The sequence below is a fragment of the Sebastes umbrosus genome, chromosome 1 (assembly GCF_015220745.1).
Source record: "Sebastes umbrosus isolate fSebUmb1 chromosome 1, fSebUmb1.pri, whole genome shotgun sequence".
NCBI classification, from domain to species: domain Eukaryota; kingdom Metazoa; phylum Chordata; class Actinopteri; order Perciformes; family Sebastidae; genus Sebastes; species Sebastes umbrosus.
In genome coordinates, this window is record NC_051269.1 from 20,027,995 (window position 1) to 20,053,596 (window position 25,602).

Consider the following 25,602-nt stretch of genomic DNA (forward strand, 5'->3'; position numbering starts at 1 on the left):
GTTTTGGTTTCTTTTATATTCTTATTCCTGTTTCCTGTTTTATTTTGTAATTCACTCCTCCTGTGTCTTGTCTGGTTTTACTTCCCTCCTTTGTTTGATTTCCCGCCTTTTGTTGATTGTCTGCCCCGCCCTGATTTGTTTCACCTGTGTGTAATCATGTCTTGTATTTAAGCCTGTGTGTTACCCTCTGTCTTTGTCGGTTCGTTTGTCTCTCCAGCCCCGTCTACCTTGTCCTCGATGTTTCCTGTTACCTCCTGCTCTGATCCTTGTGTTTCCCTGGTTAGTGATTTTTGGTTTTGGTCCTCTGTTTGGTTTTTGTTGTTTGTTTCTATTTGTTCTTTTGTACTTTGTTCCCCTCCCTGCATTTTGGTTGTTGTTTGAATATTCAGCTTAGTTTTATTAAAGCTCGCTTTTATTTCAAATACTTTCCTGCCTGTTACTCTGCGTTTGGGTTTCATGTTAAATTCACCCCACACCACGACACAAGAAGAAGTATTCCAGTCTCAAAAATATGTGTCTATCCACATGACAATTGGTTCATTTAAACTGGTATGCATGGCCCACTGTGCATTCAATGTCTTGCATTGTCCCCTTGCAATGAATGTCACACCCTGTCATTGCATTAAATTGCATCTCTATTAGCTTTACAAATATAGTGTAATTAACATGTCTCTGCAGTAAATGGATTGCATTTATATAGTGCTTTTCTAGTCTACCGACCATTCAAAGTGCTTTACTACCAAGCGGCAACTTCTGGTTTTCTAAAGTGAAGCCAATGTTGAAGTGCTTTAAACTTGTATTTTATCTAATAGCCAGCAGGAGGTAACTACGCTGGTTGCAAGAAGAAGTCTGATTGTATAGAAGTCTATGAGAAAATGAGCCTACTTCTCACTTGATTTATTACCTCAGTAAACATTTTAAACATGAGTTTATGTTCTCAATCGCTAGTTTCAAGTCTTCTTCAATACAGCATGATGTTCATTTAGTAAATTATGGTCCAATTTAGAGTCAAATAGACCATAAAGCAGGGTATGCTTTAGAGCGTGGCTACGTTGTGATTGACAGGTCGCTACCACGGAGTTCTCCGGTCTGGGTGTTGTCTGTGTTTTCGTTTTAGAACTTTACCCCTTTCACAGTGTTTTTCGTTCATGAAAGTTAATTATAATTGTCTTGTTCACCGTTCGGTTGTACTTATCTCCACCCTCTCGTGTCACTTCTGATTCTAAAAAACCAAGATGGCGACGGCCAAAATGTCAATCTCAAGGCTCCAAAGCAGCAGTCCACAAACCAATGGGTGACGTCACGGTGACTAGGTCCAGTTCGTACAGTCTCCAACATTAACTCGTTCAGCCATACACTGATGGCAGAGGTTGCCATACAAAGTGCCAACCTGCTCATCAAGAGTGGTTAAGGGTCCCGCGATTCTGGCCATCTGTTCAATGACCAACCAATGTTGACTCATGTTTTCACCCGTGCTCTATCACTGTCCCTTTTACCCTTGTTTTGTTATTCAGTCAATACTTTTCTTTTTCTCTTTGCTGATCCTGTCTCAGTATCAGCCATAACCACAAAATATAATGTCAAAAATAAAAGCCTCCTGCTTCCTACTCACTACCAAACTGAAAAATAGTCAATTTTCTTGCTGATGGTCTTGTTTGCTTATGTCGGTCATATAGAGGCATCAGTATTAAATTGAGACTGTTTCATAAAAAGTCATTGTAGTAACTTTAAGTAATGTTTAATTAATGGGTTTGACTAGTTTTGTGCCTATCAGTGGCTTATTCATAGTCAGAAACTGATCGGGTAGCTGCCAGGAATAAAAAGATTTATCATTTCATCACTTTTTCATCTGAGCACAGTTCAAAGCCTTGAACACAACACTGTATCACTGCTTAACCATTTGCATATTAGTGTGATGCTTCTTTAGTTCTGCAATGATGGGAAATGATGCCTGTTTTGAGGTTATTGCTACATAAAGAGGAAGAAGCTTCCCTCTTATAATAAAACGTGTTTTCCAGTGGGTCGCCATTCACTGTGCTCCATCATTATTATGATAATCTGTCACGGTACATCAAACAGCTCGTGGCTTATAAATTATAAAGATAATTAATGGAAAATGTTTGTCAGAGTGCATCCGCAGGACCCCGACGTCCATTGTTTTTAGCCACAGCACCACTAGTGTAAGTCGCACAAGGTGGTAAATATTTACCACCCAATGCCTTTAATCAGTCACCTTGACATGCACTTTGTGGCTTGAATGCTCATTATACAGGTCAAGGCACTGAGGAGAAAGAAGAAAAACATAAACCTAGTGCTGGAAAGTCACAGTACATTTAGTCAAGGACTGTACCTAAGTACTAATTTCAGGTACTTCACTTGAGTATTTACACTCATACACCCGTTTTCTGCTAGACAAGACTTTATTGATCCTGGGGGGAAATTCACAAACTACCTAGCAGTACATAAAGTAACTAAAATTCACTCCACTTTTAACAGCTACAACATATAAGTGATTTAACCAGTAATGCATAAGTAATTATGATCCAGCAATATAAATATTCTGAAAGGGGCCATTCTGCATAATGAGAAGGCCTACTTTTTACTTTTGTACTTTTACTTAAAATTTTGACTTTTACTTGTATTTCTACACTGTGGTATTACAACCTTTACATAAATAAACACACGACCACAGTGCCTGAAAGGGGCCATTCTGCATAATGAGTACTTTTTTGCTAATACCTTTGTACTAAAACATCTTGTAGTGTACTATTTAGCTGTAAAATGAGAAACTTTGTGTGACCTAGCAGCCATGTTGAGATTAGTTGAGGAAATACCAAGCACCACCCACCAGCCGGAACAAACTTTCTCATTTTACAGCTAAACAGTACACTATAAGATGATTCTGAAAACATTTGAGGTGAGAAATAGGCATTAAAGTAACAGAATATTGATTCATATTTGATCAGCGCTGCCTAGTTTGACCATTTGATCGGAGTTTGCGAGTGATTGACAGCTGCCTCTGTTGAATGAACAGCCAATAGGAACGCTCTCTCTCTGAAATGACCTGTGATTGGCCAAAGTCTCCTGTCACGGGCTAGATTTTTTTAAAGCCTGAAAACAGAACCATGAGGACGTGCAAAAGTTTAGGTTTCTCTCAGAACACTTGTATTACAATATGCTGAAAGGTGAGGCAATGATGCCAAAAATATTCTGCCTACTGCAGGTTTAAGTACAATTTGGACTTTTACTAGTATTTGTACACTGTGGTATTGCTACTCTTACATAAGTAAAACAGCTGAGTATGTCTTTCACCACTGGATAAATCAGGCTCTACAGTAAATTCCATTTATTATTGTCTGACACATTTATGTAGTTTACTGTACATGAGTAATTGCAGTGTCCTTACTCTAAAGGGACATGATGACGTGCAAAAGTATTGATCCCCCCACAAACACAATCCTTATAATGAATAGTTTATTGTATCTTAAATCAAATACACTCTAGAAACATATTCATACATATTCTGCCACTCATGATTTATATACTTGGGCCATGTATAAATACAGCTTAGAGCAGTACAGTTGTGACCAACACTCGTAGTAATTCTTTGGCCCCAGATCGGGATCCAGTGGCAACAGAGGTGATGTTTGAGCTTAGAGAAGTGAGGATGTGGGGAGTTCCTCCTGTGTCCAGTGTCACAGTGTAGAACAGGAGATAATGTCAGCACTGTCTGGATTAATCTGCCTCAGCTAAGGGCAGAGATTAAGGCCATCCATGAAAGTGGGACAACATGGCATCAGCGCTTTGCTAGATGGAACTGAGTCGCACCAGTTTGAACAGCGCCGCCCTGTGTACTTAGAGAAGGAGGTGCATCCATCCTACAGGAGGATATTGTGTTATCCTGAAATGAACTCTTCAGAGATTAATAAAGGACATTTCACTGTTTGTTGCCCATCCTTAACATTCTCATGAATCCATAGTCCTTTTCAAACGTTCAGCACAAGCTTGGAATAAACACTGTGTGAGAGCTATTTCAAATCCAAAGTGCTATAATGTTTTGCTCATATAAATTTAGGACATCCTCATAGATAATTAGAAGTGTTTGACTTGTAAATTTTCAATAACGTTATTACAGCCTCCTTAACCTATCGTAACTCAAAACATGGCCTCACACTCTGCAACCTTTATCATCTCCCCTACTGCTGTTCCCAGTGACTCACTACTCACACACCAAACCCTTTAAATTAGAGTTAATTGCAGTGAGAATCATAAACAAGACACGTGCATATTAAGAGCGGTTAATGACTGCAGAACTAGATGATAATTTGTGCACGACAAACACTTTTACTGCTCAGGCCGACTGAAGAGACACGCCTTCATTACACTCTCACATGTCGAGATAGCCCCAGTCTTTGCAGAGATGCTGCTAGAGAGCACCTGAAAATCAACCGGTTAATTACAGAGCCGGCTGAGGCTAAATCGGTAGCAACTGTCATTAGTAGAACCAAGCCATGTCTCAAACAGCGCGAGTGACATGTTTATTAGTTCTTGTTGACAAATTGGAATCAGATTGGCCTTTACTAAACGCTACATCGCTTTCTTTCTTTATTGTGTGTTGGCTACTGCTTATCTGATCAAATCACGGCATGGTCAGCAAAAAAAGTTTTGCATGTCTCTGGCATTATTGTGCATATACTGAACAAACAATACTGGGATAAGCTTGTGATTTTTCTTTAAAACAATCAAAAACTCTCTCCCTTTAAACGCACTCCCTTTTGTCTTACCCTCCTCTGAGTGGGTGCACTGGCAAAACCTACAATACAAAACCAAGTCCAAGAAAAACTGTTACAGCTCTCCAAAACCAAAATTGGTTAGAAAATGACCCATTCAAAAAGAAAGGTGTTATGTAAGAGGTGATTGTTGACCTGGATTGAAGTGTTTTTTGGTAGCTTGTTCTCCCAGGCTGCAAGCATAGCAGACCAAAAACCATAAATCCTTACACTAACTTTAACCATCTATAACTTGATACCTTAACATGATTAATGGAGTTTGAACTACATGTTGCTCAATTAAAAGGAGAAAAAATGCTAAAAAAAAATGACTGAACATACAAACCAATAATCAACATCTCAAAAATCTCATAGACCAATAATATTGTTATGATTTTATTAATCAGTTAAATCAAATTTTTATTCCCTTTGCACATTTGTGGAAAACCGGAATATGTGAGGAATTGGTGTTTGTCTGTCTGGGTGTGCATTCCTTTATGCACACTACAATGAATGATACAGCAGATCCTCATATTTCCTCTCTCTATTGTTATTGTTAGCTGGGAAATAGACATCATTGACAGTGAAATATTTCCAAAGATTCATCATTTCATGAGGAAAGTGTTGCAGATAGGGCTGTCAATCAGTTAAAATATTTAATCACAATTAATTGCATGATTGTCCATAGTTAATCACAATTAACTGTAAGTATATTACACATTTTTTGTCTGTTCAAAATGCGCCTTAAGGGAGATTTGTCAAGTATTTACTCTTATTAACATGGGAGTGGACAAATATGCTTGCTTTATGCAAATGTATATATATTATTGGAAATCAATTAACAACACAAAACAATGACAAATATTGTCCAGAAACCCTCACAGGTACTGCATTTAGCATAAAAATATGCTCAAATCATAACATGGCATACTCAAGCCCAACAGGCAACAACAGCTGTCAGTGTGTCAGTGTGCTGACTTGATTATGACTTGCCCATAACTGCATGTGATTATTGTAAAGTGGTCATGTCTGTAAAGGGGAGACTCTAGGGTACCCATATAACCCATTTTCATTCACATATCTTGAGGTCAGAGGTCAAAGGACCTCTTTGAAAATGGCAATGATAGTTTTTCCTCGCCAAAACTTAAAGTAAGTTTAGAGCGTTATTTAGCCTCCTTTGCGACAAGCTAGCATGACATGTTGGTAACAATGGATTCCTTAGGCTGTCTAATTTCATATGATAGCAGTATCTGAACCCGCTACAACCTCCAAAAGATCGATTGCATTAATGCATTAAAGAAATTAGTGGCGTTTAAACAAATTTGCATTAGAGCACTATTATCGTGTTAACATTGACAGACCTAGTTGCAGAGTATGTTTGATAAAAGAAACCACTCAGAGATTTACAAGTCGAGATTTATTTAAGTGTGCAGCTCGGCCATTATAAAATAAAAGTGCTAGATTCAATTATAAGATACATTATATTGTTAAAGGCACGTTTTAATATGAAATGCATGCACAGTTCAGTTATCAGTTATTCGTCAGATCTTTCAGCTTTCTGTTAGATAACCTAATGATTTGGCCGTGAAAACAATAAATTGTACACTCATGGTATTATTGCTTGTTTGCACTTAAATGATTTGGATGCAAATGAAACTTACTATTCTATGGTTTATAACAGTTCAATACAGTCCTGTTTTATATAAAGGATAAAGCCTGAGCAAAAACTTGTGATGTATTCATGAAAGAACACCTGAAGGTGATCTATTGACAGTGAAAGGGGAACTAACTTTATAGACACAATGGCAGCTTACATGGCAATTTAAAAGAGATATGGGAACAATTTCTGGTTCTTAAATGTAAACTAAAGTTAATGAACTGATGATTACTTGTACATGAATGCTCAGAGGCTTTTTATGAGTCCACAAAGTACCATCATTATGGAATACTCTCTTGGTGACATTTCATGAAATTATGCTCCCTGGTTTCTAGCTTTCAACATTGTTCATGATTACAACTAAATATTAAACAATCCCAGATTGTAGCCATGACATGAGTATTAAGTTTAATATGGGTGTTTTAGGTTTGATCTATGCTTTCCCTTTGTGTACTGGTGTTGGTCTTGTATTTTACTTTGTAATATTTCACTATGAGTAAGCTGAAGTGCCAGTGTGAATGATGCAGTTGTTCCAATGCTGTAATAGTATCACTGTTGGTGCTATTTGTGGATAAGTACGCTTCAGTGAGGAAATGGTTGCCATGGTTGTAGTGACATTTAATGGCAACCCTGCTAATATTTGGAGTAACTCGACCCTTGAATTGATGTCTTTATATGTGTTATTTATAAGGTGTCGAGCTAACGGGTGCACAGCTATAAAATTGTACGTTCAGTGGAGGACCAGGACTTGCACACAGATGGGATAGCTACAGGAAGCCGGGCGAGTGTTTCTGTTCGTGACACATTTGAACATTAGTGGCAGTCAGCGGTCTGTTTTCCTATTTTGAAGGAGAGTGCCCAGTCCACTTTCCTAAAGTGTTTCATTGGTTTGACAGGGTAAGGCAAAAAGAGTCAGGGCATGGCGTATGGCGACGTGACAGCATGGAGTGTGTTTCAAATGTGCCATTATCATTCATGTGAATGTGACATTATTTTCATTTTCTGTATGTTCTGGTAGTTTTCATTTTTGGGCCTGCAGAGAAAATTTCAAAAAAGTCATTGTCTGCCTGGCCAAAAACTAATCAGGGCTGTATGTCAAGTTGACATACTGTAGATATGTCTATAGTATAATATATAGTTGTGAATTTTGAAACGTTGGTTTTAATGACAAAAAAGAAGAAAGAAAATCACTAACCAACTGGGACATCATGCACATATTTGTGTTTTTATTTGCCCAGCTTATTAAATACCTCCCCAGTAAAATGGAAGTGAATGGATTTTGTTTGGTGATGCTCAAGCTATTGAAAAATTAGCAGCAGTGTGTCTTTCCAGAGACAATGTCCAAGTAAGTCAGTGTAATCCACAGACCCTGCTGTGAACACTTTTCTTTCGACAATTTTCTACCGAAGAAATTGATTGAAGAATTGATCTGATTCATCAGCATTTTTGTCACAAAGCTTTTCATCAGACTGAAGAAACTATGGTAACTAGGCTAATTTGTGGTCCGCAACTTGATTTTAACTATATATATATATATATATATATATATACGATATATAACTTTGTCTCAAAGCAGAAAAGCGGCCAACATCATTTGCGTTTTTCTAGGGCTGTGAATCGATTAAATGATTGTCCATAGTTAATCCCGATTAACTATGTTCAAAATGTACCTTAAAGTGAGATTTGTCAAGTATTTACTACTCTTATCAACATGGGAGTGGGCAAATATGATTGCTTTATGCAAACATATGTATATATTTATTATTGGAAATCAATTAACAACACAAAACAATGACTAATATTGTCCAGAAACCCTCACAGGTACTGCATTTAGCATAAACATACACATCATAACATAGCAAACTCAAGCCCAACAGGCAACAACAGCTGTTAGTGTGTCACTGCGCTGACTTGACTATGACTTGCCCTTAACTGCGTGTGATTACCATACAGTGGGCATGTCTGTAAAGGGGAGACTCGTGGGTACCCATAGAACCCATTTTCATTCACATATCTTGAGGTCAGAGGTCAAGGGACCTCTTTGAAAATGGCCATGACTGTTTTTCTTTGCCAAAATGTTGCCTAACTTTGAAGCATTATTTACCCTCCTTCACAACAAGCTAGTATGACATGGTTGGAACCAATGGATTCCTTAGGTTGTGTAGTTTTCATACCGTATCGTATTTGACAGCACTAGTTTTTTCCCCCTGTCCAATCAGGGTAGGCTTTCTGTGGGGTCTGTTACTGGGTATCGGAGCTATATAGCTTCACCGACCGTATACCATGATCTGAGCAGAGAGCAGCAGGCTTGGAGGCAAATTAGTGTGGTACTTGAGGTTTGGGTAAGTTGTTTTCATTCATTTAAACTGTACTATTAACTATTAGGTATCACATGGTTCATGGTTCTTAGCTCTCATTCTGTGGTTGCCTCACCACAATATAAAAAGAAGCAGCTAGCTGATCTTTTTTTTTTAATTCTAGGCTTCAACAAAAAAGGGCAGTCAGGTGCACCTCGCGTTTTCAACCTGCAAAAAGCACTCTGTCTGTCTGATCTGGGCCTAACTGATGATCTCAGCCCCCCTGCCTTAAAAAGTGTGACAATGCAGATGGGGAGCGGATACTCAGAAGCAGAGAACACCAGGTAAGTTTAAAAAAAGGCAAAGTCTTTACTCAAAGCAGGTAGGTCATACACGGAAGATCAGTTTAACAGGCAAACAGTATCAGACAATGGGCAGGTGGAGATCCACAAACCGGGAGGCGAAGCAAGAGGTCAATATACCAAAATGACTAAACACTAGGAGTTGCGGGAAAGCGATAAACACACGAGGATGAACAACGATAATCTGTCAGGGGAACAGTGAAAGCAAGGGAGTATATAAAGGGGGAGGGCTAATGGCAAAATCAGGGGCAGGTGAGTATAATCAGAGGGGGTGGGGAAGACACAGGGCGGCACAAACTGAAATTACAGGAGAGGTTAGTGTTTCAAAATAAAACCAGACAACAAAATGAACCAACAACCTAATGCTACAAAAAGCACATCTCTGGCATTCATGTTTAACAATTGTTTATGTTGTCTTTTTCTCCCAGTTGTCTTCCAGCTGGTTTATCTCCATGTAAAGCACATTTCTTGTGGGTGCCATTAAAATTATTAGCATCAGGACTGTTTTGCACCACTACAGTGTTCATTCTTGGTGGGAAATTGTCATCAAGCTTTTTTAAAATGTCTTATGTCAAAAGTATTTGGAGGACATTAGTGCTGTTTTTACATCCACGTTGCTAATTACCTGAAGCAATCCAGTCAGTCCTGAAACAGACAGTAATAAAATGCACCTGTGCAGCGCTGATGACTTTAGAAGAAGAGCTATATTTGAGAGTTACAGGTGACATAAAAGTTAAAACATAAATGCTATATAATGTATAGGACACCAGCTTGGCCATTATCAGACCACCTGGTGTCAATGTCTTGAAGTTACAACACCTGTCCAAATAATTCCACCACCAGTTATTCAACAGTAAAATAGATAAATAGATAGATAAAAAACGTCGTGAAAAAAATGTGACATTCATATCTATGTACACAAATCAATACATTACATTGTGTGACTATTTTGCAAACTGCTGTACGTCTGGGGTGCAATAGATGTAGTGTGTACAGAATAGACCAATGTAAAATCATAGTACGGACAATCAGGATGACAAATCAATTTTCTAAATGCTATTGTTTTATCTCTTTCTCATGTTCTGTTTTGCCTTTGGCGCCATTGTGCACATTTCATGAAATGTCTGAAAGGGTTATGACATTTTGCAAATGAGCATCTTGCAACTGATTTAAACTTGTAATACTTGCAAGCATTTTCATCATCATCCAGATGGAGGTTCAGTGTGTAACCTAGATGGCTGATGGGCTGTGTGACTTCCTGTCTTGATAAAATGTGACAGATGATGCAATTAATTTATGAAACAAGACAATGCAAATATTTTAACAGGGTAGCTCATAATTTGATGTGGTTATTGCATGCCTCCTCTGTCTTTTTCCATTAGATGCTATATTATTTAAATATGTTATGTATTGAATTGTTTGATCATGCAGGCCTATGTGTGTACATGATGTTTTTAAATTTGTAGAGAATTGTAATTATAAATGATTTGTGTGGGAGAGGATTGCATTGCCTTAACCAAGCAAACCATATTAACAGCTACATTTGAGAACCTTATTATTCTTGCAAGCCCAGAGAAAAATACAATACATCACCACATAAATCACTGTAGCAGTGTATTAAAAACTGAGAATACCTATTTTTTTAGAGAAATATAAAAAATGTTGCAATGAATAATTTTTGAAAGATGTTTGAAACAATCAACATGGCTCACTGAAGAGATTATGAACTGACATTTGAGGAAATATCCAGTTAAAGCGTTCCACGATAACCTTCAGATTATAATAGAATTTCATGATAATGTTTTAGGCAGTTTTCTCAAAATTCTAAATCGGAGATAAAAAAGAGAGACCCAGATTTAAAAGTGTGGATCCTCCAGTTATCTGTAGCCCAAAATATATTTTCTATTTCTATCATTTTTTAGGTGTTTTGTAATGATTTTATTGGCTTAATACAAGCAAAGCACAGGCCGTAGTTAAGGACCGATTCCATCTATCCATCCATCCATCCATTGTCTGTAACCACTTATCCTTTACAGGGTCGCAGGGGGCTGGAGTTGACATTGGGCAAGAGGCGAGGTACACCCTGGACAGGTCGCTAGTCAATCACAGGGCTGACACAGAGACAGACAGAGCCAGTGGCGGCTGGTGACTCCAAAAATTGGGGAGGACAGGAGGAAAACCAAACCACGGTGTCATGTCATTTTATTTAGTTATTTGTCTTATTTTGCACTTGTATACCTCCATTTTTTTGTATGGGCTCAGGGCTGCTTGATATATGTGCTCTTGTGTTCCTAATGTTTGTATGTCATATGAGGGGGGCTTACATGGGATTTAGATTTTAACATTTTTATTCTGTAAATCTTTTTAATCTTGAAAGCACTTTGGGCCCTAAGTTTGACAAGTGCTATAAAATGATTATTCATATTATTACTAAACTAGTTGCCTAGGCTACTTATCTCTACTTTCTGATGTAAAATTAAACATGTATTAAACAATGGCTTATGAGATTTCTTAAAACCAATCACTGCAGCCTCAGGATGGGAATTAACCTTGAATGTAATGTGTCACTAGAAGCCTGTCTGTAACAGCTGCCCGTACAGCAGTCCGTTACCCACACCGGGATCGTGTCCCGGGTAAGCAGAGTGCAGCAGCATGTTGGAGCCCAGAGCAGAGCTCTCTCCATCCACACCCCAGCGGGGTCCGACTCCTGCCCTTGCCCCTGCCGCTGCCCCTGCCGCGTGCCCCAGGCAGCCTCGGCCCCAGTGCCAAAACCTTCCACTGGATCCCGGTATGTGCAATGTAATGCTGCATGGGTCCTTTAGAATTTGTTTTGTTATGTGTTTCCCAATATGCTACTGTATGATGCTTTACTGCCAGTTTATCACATACAATACAGTGGTAGAGATTAAAGATGATATTTGGACATCATCTTTGGACCAACGTGATGTTCCTTGTTTCTTCTGTTGTTGATTGGTAACGAGCCAAGGGAGGACGAGCGTCATTTTATGTGTTTTGGCCAATCACAGATTGGGAGGACAGCACCTGCCAATCCTCTCTTGCCCCCACCACTTCTTTCTTGCCTACCCTGCCTGTGTCGCTGTTGAAGCATTTTAATCAGAATTTCAATAATGTTTTATTTTTCCAAAAAAAAGACCAAAAATAATTTATAAACGATAACGAGATTTGGTCATGGTTCATTTAAACCAATTACTATTTTTTTTACATTCTGGTCTCCCTCGTTCCTCTCAATAATAGAGTAGGATCAACCTCCTCTGCCTCTTTGGACCAGCCTCCACTGATTCACGCTCACATTCACACCTATGGGCAATTTAGAGCTAAGGACAGATTTGATCTATGAATTCAGCCACTGCCATGTTAATTTTTAGAGATAATTTATGTGGCATGAATACATTTAAGTCCATGATACTTGTGAGTCCTGACTAAAGGTCACATGTAATAAATGGGATGGCACCCAGATATGTTGGTTATGCATCGTTGAAAGTGCCATGACGCATATGTAAGAATTTGCTACCTCTACACCTTCAAAGAAGAGAAAGAACTGCAGTGAGTATGTTTAATCTCAAGAGAAGCTGAGCATTTTCAAGAAGAACTTGAATGTCTCTGCAAATGCTATTGATTGGTGTATTGATTTATGAATAGCAATGCAGGTAAGTGTTACCTGTTTGACTTCATGTTGAAACAACAAAGCAAGGGAATCACCCTGGATACACTCTGCGTCCTATCAAACAAACAAGTTTGGTTCAGCAAATATTGGCATTCTTTTTGTTTACAAAGAGACATCCAATCAAAATCCCCCTCAACCCCCAAGTTAAAAGAACAAAAACAACAAACAAAAAAAAACATAATGTGTCACTTTTTCTTACTCATGGAGCAGTTAAACTTTGTGCCAAATGTCTTTGGCTGCGACATGTGGGTGCAACATGCCTTTGCCAGATGTTAATGGAATTTCTGCCAGCATCCTGGGTAATCTATCCATTTCCAGATGGATTTCCTCATTTCATTAGCTCTTGATTTGGTCACAAGCCACCTTGAGCAACCTCCGAATTACCAACAGAACTGATATGTTGGTGGAATGGACCTATTAATGGTATGAATTCAACAGTGAATGCCTCCTGACATGTATGATTATATATGCTCATTTTAATGAAAAATACAGACTGTGTTCAGAGATTTTTTTGTCTGACAGCTCATCAACCTTTAACAAGCCATATAAATTATGCAGCACTATTTTTAGTGCCTGTCAGCCACGCTGGGTTTTTGTGGTCACAGACAAAGAATTCCTTCCACCTGCGGACGAGTTAAAGCTACTTGAAGCGATCTACGGCGGAATGATCCATGGGCTTGCCACCATCTCAGATAAGCAATCCATGTTCTTTTATTGAAGCAAGAGCTTTTTTCCACTCTGTAGAGGTTTGACTCTATATTGCCAGTCCAGACCTTTATGAGTAATGACCTGTTACATTGGTGATCCCCCCTGCGGCTCCAATCACTCAAGTGATGGTACAGTGGGATAAACTAGCCCTGGGCAGTAATTACACAGGTCTAGTGTCCTGACTGAGCTGATATGGGCTCAGTTCACTCTAACAACTGAAAGCAATGAAGGAGACCGAACAGAAAGAGCTCCCACGCAAGCCCATCCTGGTGGGGCTACAAATGAAACGGTTAAACGCAGAAGGAAATCAATGAGTCGATGAAGCTCTCCCACAGCAGACTGTCCTTCATGTTTGATGCATCTGTCAGCGAAGGTTAAACCCGAGCCATTTGTTCTTGTCAGTGGTTTACTGAAATAAAGAAAGTCTGAGCTGCCATCTCTCATGCAACTGTCTGTCAGATATTTCTAACATAGACAACAAACAGAATCCTTTAGAATATGAATCCTTAGAAAACATGAAGATGTTGTGGTCACAGTGTGTTAAATTGACAAGAAAAGTCAAATTGTCAAATTTCCTGTTTTCACATTACATTTTAATTAACTCATTCGAAGTCTTTGAGATATATGACAAAAATGTCATTAAAATTTAGTCAGATCTGAGAACCAACCCAAGAAAAATAACATGTCAGGGTCACACTTATTGAATATAATTCAATTATCTGTTAAAAATAATACATAATACATGCAATTTTAATTAAGGAAAGGATGTAAGTTTTGGCACGTAAAGTTTAATTCAGTTTTACAGTGTTGCAACATGTTGCTTTTAAGTTTGGCTTTCACTTTTACAATGTAGTAGGTGTACAGACTGTTCTCATACACTGTTCATAGCTATACTTAGGAAAAGTAATGTAGTGTAAATTGTATATATCCCACAAAATCAATTTGTGTGTAATTCACGTAATTGTGAACCAGGAAATATAAAGAGCAGCAAATACCGTGTAAGGAGGAAGTTGGTGTGGATGGGTGGGTCTAAATATACCAGACTTTTGTGTCCCATTTGAAACCAGAAGTCAACATTTGTCACTTGATTTACATGCTTAACCACTTCAGAACTTGTTTTAATCCAAACTGCGATCTTTTCTAAGCCCAAATAAGTAGTTCTGTTGCCTAAGTCTAACAAAGTCTAAGGAAGTTGTTTCCTGTGCAGACGGAAGTTTATGCATGTAACGAGTGGAAATTGACACGTTGCAGGACATTACTAAGAAAACAATTGAAAAAGGAGGAATAACTTTTTTGTGAGATATATGAACTGTTATATGAGAATAAGTTGAGGATAGCAGGCCCTTACTGACCCACATCTATGAGGCTTATCGTTTTATAGCTTCACATTTAATGAGCTGATAACAGTCAAATTGGATGCAGCACAACATACCCAAAGCTTGAAAAACGAAAAATGAGATTTGCTGTATGAGTTGTTGTTGATTTTTTTTAGGACTATATACACTGATCAACACTGTTAATGTGCCCAAGTGAGCCAAAAGGCTAAATTTGAACTGTTGTCCCTTGGCCAGATGTTAAATTAGCCATTAAAACAACAATAAAACACACAACATGTTAAATTAAATTGTTTTTTTAATTAGATTTTTAATTAAGACTGCAAAATTTGCATTTCCATGTATTTCTTTTATCTAGCTTTTTATAATACGGTTACTATTTATTTTTAAATAACTTAAGCCTCCGCCAGATTTTTAATCGTTACGTTACAAACAACAAACATATTTTAGTGTAATTCATATTATGTTAAAGTGTGAAAATCCTGCAGTTTATCAGGTCTCAGCCTCCTGTTAACCCTACTGCAGATTTTAATGACGCCACCCTCCATGTATTCTCCCTCTTCCTTGTATTCTCTTCAGATGGATTGTTCTACAGTGGAGACTTTGGGCTCTCTTTGCCTTCCTGACATAGAAAGGGTCTGGTTCATTGAAACTGCACACAGGTGTGGAGAGTCAATAAATACAGCAAGTAGCATTTGTTGGTTTTAATTGGCTGTTTCCTGGGCTATCACTAATTTGCAATGCAGGCAAACTCGTGTTATGGGTTGTTATGTTAAAATGACGGACCTCCAAGTTTGTGACTGTAGTGTGTGTCTGTGATTGCCTCACCTTCTCAAATAAACTAAATTCTTCTAAATTAAAATTACAAACTAAACACTGCTACTGGAGGTGTGTAGTTTTGTGAATTAAGGCCACACTATTCCTCTCAATGGCTGTTAACACAAGCAAATGTTTAAAATGCAGAGGAGCCATTTAATAAGTAATAGTCCCCTCACTTCCTTTTTTTTTACTGTCACTGTGGCTGCAAATGTGTTAATACTGATTAAAGTGTAATCCGAGAGAGGTGTGAAACAGTGAGAAGTGAACGTGGGTTAACCTAGAGCTATGAATGAGTCCAAAACACACTATGAGGAGCGACTTAATTCCCTGCTGACTGCAGGTTGTAGCAGCTACTTGCACAGCTTGCTACTCAGTCAGATCCAAGGTCAAACATTGGCCTTAGCCTTGCTCAACCACTCAACATTGACTGATTCGTTTATGCTCCCATCGAGTGATATGCAGGATTGTTATTGGAAAACAACAGGAGTCTCTTGTTAGATATGAATTTATATTGTCATCTCTGTATACGATCCTGTGTCCAAAAAAGTATGTTCCCATATACAACTAAAACTTTGTTACATAGGCCTATGTAACTTAAGGCTGGTCCACACTAAAAGATTTTTAAATCCTTAACTCATTTTGAAATGTTTTGTTCCGATAGTGTGTGTTGAGCAACAGCACACCACACACTAACAGATTCCATTCATGAACAAGAGTCCCGACTAAAAAAAAAGGAAATCTCGCAATAAAACGTGACTTTCGTGTAAACAAACGGACGATGGGCAGGAAGAATTGACACTGATAGTTTTTGCAGTACTTTGTACTGAAAATTCACAAAGGATGGAAAGACGAAGTCATAGAGACACGTTAAATAAACACTTGTGTTGTTGCCACAAATTAAGTAAAGTTGGTCCTCCTTACTGCTACTTTATGATTTGCGTTTTGAATTAGCCGCGGCCGCCATAATGGCGGTGGTTGTCCTTCCGCTTCAGTCAGCTTGGTTCTCAATTGGCTATCGTTTCTTTCCCATATGACTGCATCATCGGCTGTCCTCTGGGTTCGACACAAAATAGGCTTGATTCTCGTGTAGTGTAGTGTAGTGTAGTGTACCATGCAGGCATTAAAATAACTCAATGTTGACTTCAGGCGGGATACGAACAGCAGTCTCCTGGGTGACCCATGTCCGGTGTTTGTTTGACCCAACCATCCACCCCGAACTCCTCCCTACGTGGACTTTGATTAGAAACGTTTTTGTGATACGTCAAAAACAAGCCTAATCTGGAAGAAAATGTTTCCCTCGAAAAATAATTGACTGTGTGTTTGTTGAATGTTTTTTAGAAGGCTGCAGGTTTAACAAACTGCCCTTGAAAGCTGACATCCTTAAATATGGAAAATCATTAGTAGCCTGCTGCACCTTTTGTACATTACAAGTAATTTAACTCATGTAACGATCAATCCATCAATTCAGTAGTGTTACAGCTGTATTAAGATGGTGGAGACATTGTAGACAAGACAGGAGATGATATGATCTCTATAACCTGACAGCTCACACTCTCACTGTGCTGATCATTCATGTCACTGCTGCTGTTAACAGGCTGTTGCTGCTCACTCCTGCAGTACCTGGCGGACAGCATCCTCAAGACGAGAGCATCATGTGACAATACAGATATTTAACCATTTCTGCTGCAAACAACACCGCCTGGAATACATTATATATTTTTTTGTTTGGGGTTTTATAATGACAACTTTTTATTTTGAATTAGAGAACATATGAATCAAACCTGTTACATCTTTCCAGACAGCCCAGTCGCACAGCAGTTCGTGAAATAGTCACAAAAATGAATGTATTGATTTGTACATAAACACAAACTTCACATTGTTTTCGTGATGGTCACTACAAAATCAATTCGTCAACCACATAATTGTGAACAAGGAAGTAAAAAGAGTGGCGAACGCCATGTACGGAGGAGGTGCGGGTGGATGGGTGGGTCAAAAAACACAGGACTTTCACCTAGGAGACCGGTGTTTGTGTCGAGTGTGAAACCACAAGTCAAAGTTGATTAATTTGTCATGTAACTTCCGTACTTAAATTACAGCCCTTCCGGTGTTATTTTAACCCAAACTGCGATCTTTTCCTAAACCTAACTAAGCAGTTTGTTGTTTAAGCCTAACCAAGTCGATCTTTTCCTGAACCTAACTAAGTAGCTTTATTGACTGGAGTGGAAATTGACACGTGCGTCACGTCTTGTTGGACATTTGTAGGAAAACGCACAAAAAATACGTTGTTGAAAGTCATGCTGAGCATCACAAAAACAAAAGTGTCTATGTACCCGAATCAAAAGGATTACATTTCGGGACTATTTCACAAACTGCCCTGAGACTGTGTTGTTCCAGAATGTGTAGACGGTCGGACAGCACCGCACCTTACAGTGTGTCGTAAGTGCCAAGACTCTCTTGGGAACACAGATCACAATTTGGACTTTGAGGAAGTCTTCCCAAACTGTCTACCAGTCAATTGATTCTTCTCTGACAACCAGATCTCCTTCCATTTTTTTTTTTATATTAAGTTCAGTATAAATTGTTGCGTGAAGCCACATTGGATATTCCTTCAGTGTCTTAATGTGGTACATAAAGCATTAAGGATTAAGAGTTCAGCTTACTGTAAAGCTACCATCCCATCCATCACTCTGACCTTCACCGGCTTGCTTTTTGCTGCACTATACTGTATGGACATCATCTGTATTGGTACTGCAACTTGCCCTATATGAACATAATTTGTAGAAGGCAAAGGTGCTATTATTTGGCACAAGTTCTTGACTGAATCAAAAGGTTTGTGAGTGTTTAAAATAAACAAATTAGTTGTTGAGATTATTTGATTAAAGTATTGTCATTTTTGGTTATGCTTTGTTATGCTTTGTTAAGCTTTGCTGCACAGCTGGAGAATGTGTTTGCTTTGTAGGATTTCAAAGATAACACATTGTCCCTAGGCAACACTAGTATGCATTTGGATATTTACATGAAGTATTTAGACACCGCAGTATAACAGCTGTGTTTTGGTGCTTGTTTAGCTACAAGCCTATAATGGCTACATTTAAACAGAGACCAGCTTTAGCCTTGACCCAGTCATTATGGTACAAATTTGCTGAGTTAAAGAGTCATTATTTTCCACCAGGGTTTCATTAGGTTTATTGAAAGATGCTCACTGAAGTGTGGCACTGTCTCATAGTGTGTAGTCTATAAACTGTGGGGGTTTCAGTTCTTGTGTTTTAAATAAATTTTCTTTAACCCTCTGAGATCCACACTGGATCCGCTGTTGCCTTTTTTAGGGGAGTACAAGGGGTGTTTATTGGGAGATAGCAGATCAACAGTAGATGTCACATAGAAGTGATGTACATCATCTCAAAGCTGGAAACCTGAAGATTAATTTGATATGAAGCTCTGCACTGTGTGTCAAGTTATTATAGTCATAAATCATAAATAAAAATGGATGAATGACTGAATTAAAATACATTTTAATAATGTATGAGGCTTTAGAATATTATCTTAAACTGTAAGTATATGATGGCCATTCCTATGCTCACTAATGTCTCAGCAATTTTTGGGTTTATACCATTTGTTACACAGATTTGGTGCAAAATGTAACAATTTTCTACCGCTCAAGGATTGATAAAAATTATCAATAATCCATCCAAAATACCACATTTAGACACCAAGACTGTGAGGAACACCATAGAAAAAGTCATGTTGTGATTTGGTATTAAAAACTTTTGATATTTTGATATTTCTGCAAGAATTAAATTTTTTGGCGATATGATGGCGAGCACTTCTGTTCTGGAAACTGCTCAGGAACCCCTAATTGTCAATCTACCTAGGAAAAATATCCATCATCTGAATGCCTTAGGTCTCTAGTCTGTGGTTGTAAAGTTTCATGAGGCTGTGATCATCCTAAAGGTTCAGAACAGGTGTTTTTATACAGTGAGGTCAAATTTCCAAAAATGGACTCAATACAATGAAATGGCTCTATGGGGATTAACATCATCACACATGAATACTGGACTCATTGGATCCACAAGAGTCTCAGCTTTACAGTCATACCCAATGTATGAAATTCCAAGACTGTTTAGGGACCCCTGTATGCAGAAATATTCAAATATACCATTTTAGAATTGGCGAAAATAACACATTAATACTGCATTCAAAAAACGGCATGTTTTTTAACTCAAACTGCATGTGATTATCATAATGTTAGCATGGCTGTAAAGGGGAGACTTGTGGGTACCCATAGAACCCATTTTCATTCACATATCTTGAGGTCAGAGGTCAAGTGACCCCTTTGAAAATGGCCATGCCAGTTTATCTTCGCCAAAATGTTGCCTAACTTTGGAGTGTTATTAAGCCTCCCTCCCGACAAGCTGGCATGACATGGTTGGTACCAATGGATTCCTTAGGTTTTTCTAGTTTCATATGACAACTGAGCGACTTCTTTCTCTGCTCATAGACATTACCCCTCTATATCTTAACATGGCAAGTAGTTGTTTGCTGCTAAATTACTGCTCTGAATGTCGTATAGAGAACTTTTAACCTAAACGCTGTATTGAATAAGCCTGCAGATCAAGGCCGTTGGAAACCCATCTGCAACTGAGCCCAAAACACAATGTTGTCTGTTGTTATTATGTAATTTTTATTCAGTGTATGGATTCTGACCAACATCAAGGTTTTGTGTTAATTAGAAAGCCTTTGTAAAGCACACCAGGATGAAAGGAAGAAACTGCAACAGGGAAACAGCTTGCCAAGACCTGCTCAGTGATTGGAAACAAGGCTTCTGGATTCTATGCCATGGACAGAAGGAATGTGTTTATTTCAAAGTTTTGAAAGAAGATCAATTATGTTTGCTTTTGCATTCCTGGAAATAGATCAATACCAATTTATAGTGGAACAAAATTATGATTGCTAATCAGCACCTCAAAAGAGCATGACCAAATGTGCCAATCACAGACATTTTGTGAATTCTGAATTAAACACCACTGGCGTCTTTGATTTTTGTTTTACTCTAAATCTCGACCAATTTATACTGATCCCATTATCCAATAACCTTGTTGTGCAGAGATACTTTTCTTTGTCCTCTATTTCTTTTACATGAAAAATGGAAATTGTTTTGGTTTTGATGTACAGTATGTCTTTCATCAGTGAAGGCTTCTAGAGCATGTAAACAAATACATTTAGCCACCTACATAACTGGTGCATGGCAACTGACCTCCGCTTGCTCTCTCGGTGTCAGCTTGAGATTTCTCCCAAGCACTGAAAAGAGAACAGAAAATAAATAAAAAACTATAAAGCCGTCATAACGCAGTAATAGATGCAGATTGGATATCTTTAATTTATCCGTCCAGATGGTTGGGTTGATGCTTCAGTACTAAATCATGAAAGGAGGAAATTTGTGTTGTACTTTCGACTCTGGTCATGAAGGTGGCCATATACTCTTTATCTTTGTATTATGAATTCAGCTTCTTTTTTGTCTCACTATTATAAATGCTAATATAATTAGCTTTAGCATATATTTGTATTGGTTGTTTGAGGCTCTGCATTGTGCAGTTCTCCTCATCTTTGCATTTCCTGTAGCCCGAGAAATAATAATTTCATTGGAAGGTGTCACAGACGATATAAATTATGATGCTCTCCGTCCCCTCACATGAACTTTAAAGTGACTCAACCTCTTAGCTGTTGACTTTGAGGGTATGAATATTGATGCAACTGCTATATAGTACTGCAAGCACCATAATGAGGGGCAAATATTTAAAATGAGGTCGATGCATGTTGAATGTGCATTACACAGGAGAGAAAGCCGCCAAAAAGTGTGTTGACTACATATTTTACTGAAATAAAATGATATTGTCACAAATCAAAAAAAGACGCCGAACATCCCCCTAACCAGCCCTGCCTCCTAAAAATCACATTCCCATACATACCATGTTTTTGACGTATCGCAAACACGTTTCTAATGAAAGTCCTTGTAAAGAGGTAGTCGGGGTGATGGATGGCTCAAACAAACACCAGACTTTTGCCCAGGAGACAGCTATTCATGACCTGTCTGAAACTGAAAGTTGATGTTCACATATTTTAATCATGATGTTTTTTTTACTAAACCTAACCAAATAGCTTTGTTTTGTTTTGTTTCAATTTCGTAGTCATTTAAAGCCAAGCCATGATGTTCATACTTGCCAACCCTCCCGATTTATCCCGGGAAACTCCTGTTTTTTATTGCTCTCTCCCGTTTTTTTCTTGGGGTCACAATTCTCCCGTATTTCTCCTGATTTATGGCAAATTTTCACACTTTTTTTTCCTTTAGGTTATCGTAACCTGTTTCTGGCACTGTACAGCGTGTACAATCCCTACAGTTTCCACCCGGATGACAATAGAGCTACACCGAATGTAGTTTCCCAGCGGAAGAGAGCAATCTATGCTCGCAACACAGTGCAGTTTGAGCTCATGTTTGAGTTGCACTCGCCGCTGGGTTCAGCACACATCACAGCTATAGCACCTGAAGTTGGGCTTTGCTTGACACAGCGAAAAGCCGTCGTGGCGTGGTGCAAGTAAATAATGGGTTTCAGAGCTGACCTGTTGTGACCTCTAGAATAATCACAGCCTCATGAAACTTTAGAACCACAAACTATAGACCTAGGGCATTCAGAGGATGGATGGCTTTCTTAGGTAGATTGAAAATAAGGGGGTTTCTGAGCAATTTCCAGAACATAAGTGCTCGCCATCCAATCGCCAACAAATTTAATTCTTGTAGAAATCGCAAAATGTCAAAGTTTTTGATACCAAATCGCAGCATGGCTTTTCTATCTTCTAGGTCTTGGTGTCTTAATTAGGGATTATTGATACTTTTTTATCAATTTGAGTGGTAAAAGTTTTTACAATTTAGCATCAAATCTGTGTAACAAATGGTATCAGCCCAAAAATTGCTGAGACAAAAGTGAGCATGGGAATTGCCATCATATTCTTCAGCGCACATCACAGCGGGCCGTTGACGCGTTGTGTCTGAAAGGACCTTCAGTGAGTGAGAGACTGAGAAAGCTAACTGAAAGAAATACTCAAGCAGGGCAAAAAATGAATAAAAACTGATGAATATTAGTTTAAACCAGAGATTCACATGCTAAATTTACGCCAGAGGGCAAAGTATTCAGTTTTCTTTCCTGAGAATTCAAGGTAAAATTAAAGATTGAGAAAGATAAACAAAATGTCTGAAACTCAAATATTTTGGGGAGAAGACCCCCAAATTCCCCGCTTTGGTCCTCCCTATTTTTAAGATCTCAAGGTTGACAAGTATGATTTTTTTTTTTACTAAATCTAACAAAGTAGTTTTGTTGCGTTTTTTGTTTTGTTTTGTTTCAATGTGTTAACCATGTGTTTGCAACTGTTTAAAAGTGCGACCGGGAGAGTTCAAGTATCATTGCTGTTTTGTAGGGTCACATTGACAACAATCTCATTGCATATGAGTCCCTGTTGATTTGTGTTTACAGTCAAATCATTATTGCCAAATGCAGTCATCTTGTACAGTAAGAGCCTCAGCTGCCCATGGCAGATGTATAGCATTATCATCAATTACATGCTAATCGCAAATGGGAATGCATTATCTCTGGATGATGTGTGTCAGTAATTAGATGCCAAGAGGGAGGCTGGCTCTGGATGTTTGAAATGGCAGGCCCACTGCCTCAGTCATTGTCTGTGTGTCCAGTAAACTGGGATACGCTTCTACTGGCTGGGACAGACAGAAATAGTATCAGGCGTTCCAGTCAACTACAGCTCCAGAAACATCTCCTCTATAATGCGCTTGCACTTTGGTCTGAGTGCTGTTATTGTCAAATGTAGTAATGGCCATTACCTCACACTGATAAAAATAGGGTGCAGCTCATGAATTCTTTAAACGCAAATGTATATTTTAGTATTTAAATGAAGCATTATTATAAAGCAGGTGGAGTAACACGCCACACTATAACGCTAAGGTATGCTTTCATCCCTGATGAATCACAAGTGCATGTGTTATGCGAGTGTAGATAAAGCACCAAACAAACTCATCTGCATGTTAAATTGATATTTATAAAAGCAATGTAATGTGCGCCCCACTGATAGTCTAATGTTTGTGTCCAGGAGAGCTTTAGATGGAAGATGCCAAGTGCCTCTTGTGCTCTCAGCTTGGGTGCTCAGATAGACAACAAGCTCGGCGCATCGTCGTGCTTCTGTGGCTTTTAGTTAGCAAGAGAGAAAACTGACTGGAGTCTGTTCTTCACTATCGTCAATATCTCGCATAACAGTTTACCCTGTCATAGCCAGCTCTGTCTGAACTGCACAAACAATCAACATAATTACCTGTCATGTGCTTAATAATGTTCAACAACGTCAGGCACAACACAGTGCTGAAACCTCTACTCCCTGATATAAAATGACTCCATGATTGTTTTGTTGAAATGCTTATTGTTTTAATTAAATAGACTAAAAGATGGAAACACATACTGTATGATGCCCGTATCTATGATGTATTAGCTACCTGCATTATGAAAGCTTCTCTGGGCTTTAATGATGCATTATGATGTCTCGTCACAAAAGTCTTTATGATCATTGTAGTATATAAGGTCAAGTTTCACAATTTTTATAAATTCTGCATAAAATGTTATGAATTAATGTGAACAACATGGTTCTTTCCATATGGTTGTAGAGCACAGTGCTCTTCAACTGGCCCCCTTGGTGCCCCAATGTTTGGAAAAAAAATACAGCAAAAGTGCCTATATGATAGATAAAACATGATAAAGTGCCCTCTGGGTGCCCTTCCAGCAGAGAAAATGTGATGAAGTGTCGTCTAAGCTGCCCTTCCAGTGGAGAAAATGTGATGAAGTGTCGTCTAAGCTGCCTTTCCAGTGGAGAAAATGTGATGAAGTGTCGTCTAAGCCGCCCTTCCAGTGAAGAAAATGTGATGAAGTGTCGTCCAAGCTGCCCTTCCAGTGGAGAAAAATGTGACGAAGCGTCGTCTAAGCTGCCCTTCCAGTGGAGAAAATGTGACGAAGCGTCGTCTAAGCTGTCCTTCCAGTGGAGAAAATGTGACGAAGTGTCATCTAAGTTGCCCTTCCAGTGGAGAAAATGTGATGAAGTGTCCTCTAAGGTGCCTTTCCAGTGGAGAGAAGGTGATGATGTGCCTTCTAAGGTGCCCTTCTAGGGGAGAAAATTACTGAAGTGCACAAATGGGTGACCTTTAAATGGAGAAAATGAGATTCAGTGCCATAGGCTGCCCTAAATGCTAGCAAACTTTCTCTGCGCTGGTGCCCCACAGCATACAGCTGGTATTCTTTTTATTTTATTTTTCGCCCCTGCCCCTCAGACAGCCTGAGTCCGCCACTGTTGAAGAGAGTGATGTTGTAAGCCCACACTGTCTGTGCTTCAAGTAAAATGACTGAATGTCAGTAAATGTCACCATATACAGTAGTAACATAATGATCATGGCGAATAAACTATGATTACAAATAGGCCTACATGTAGGAAAAGAGTATCATCATGGTTAAGGTTAGGCAACTGAAACCTTTAGTTAAGCCTTGGGGTTAGTGGTACAATCATTTTCATCGCGAAATACTAAAAGGTCAACACTGAGTGCTGGTGTGAGGAGGAAATTAGTCTCCAGTTTACTGGGTTAAAATACAGAAAGGAGAACAGTCACTATGCTTATGTGGTGAACTAAATGGTTGAAAGCGTCAAGGCTTAGTCTCGCTGGGAATAGCCATCAGAATATCTAATGTTAGATTGCAGACTGCATATAACAAAAAGTGAATGTGGCTGGGGAATTACACACCGCATGAGTGGGTATTATTTAATTAACTCTCATGTGTGCATGGATGTTCATTTATTGAGTATTGGCTTCTTTTTAGTCTTCCTCACACTGTAATAAAGAACGAAACTGCATATATGCCGACATGTACGTTATT

At 38.6% G+C, this 25,602-nt stretch overlaps 1 long non-coding RNA gene across 1 annotated transcript; it reads left to right on the forward strand.

Moving 5' to 3' along the window:
* Window positions 1-216: 216 nt before the first annotated feature.
* LOC119498566 lies at window positions 217-11,585 on the forward strand. The gene is made up of 4 exons (XR_005209133.1): window positions 217-279; window positions 8,646-8,768; window positions 8,908-9,067; window positions 11,122-11,585. It is a non-coding gene; the product is annotated as an uncharacterized LOC119498566 (long non-coding RNA).
* The last annotated feature ends 14,017 nt before the right edge of the window (window positions 11,586-25,602 follow it).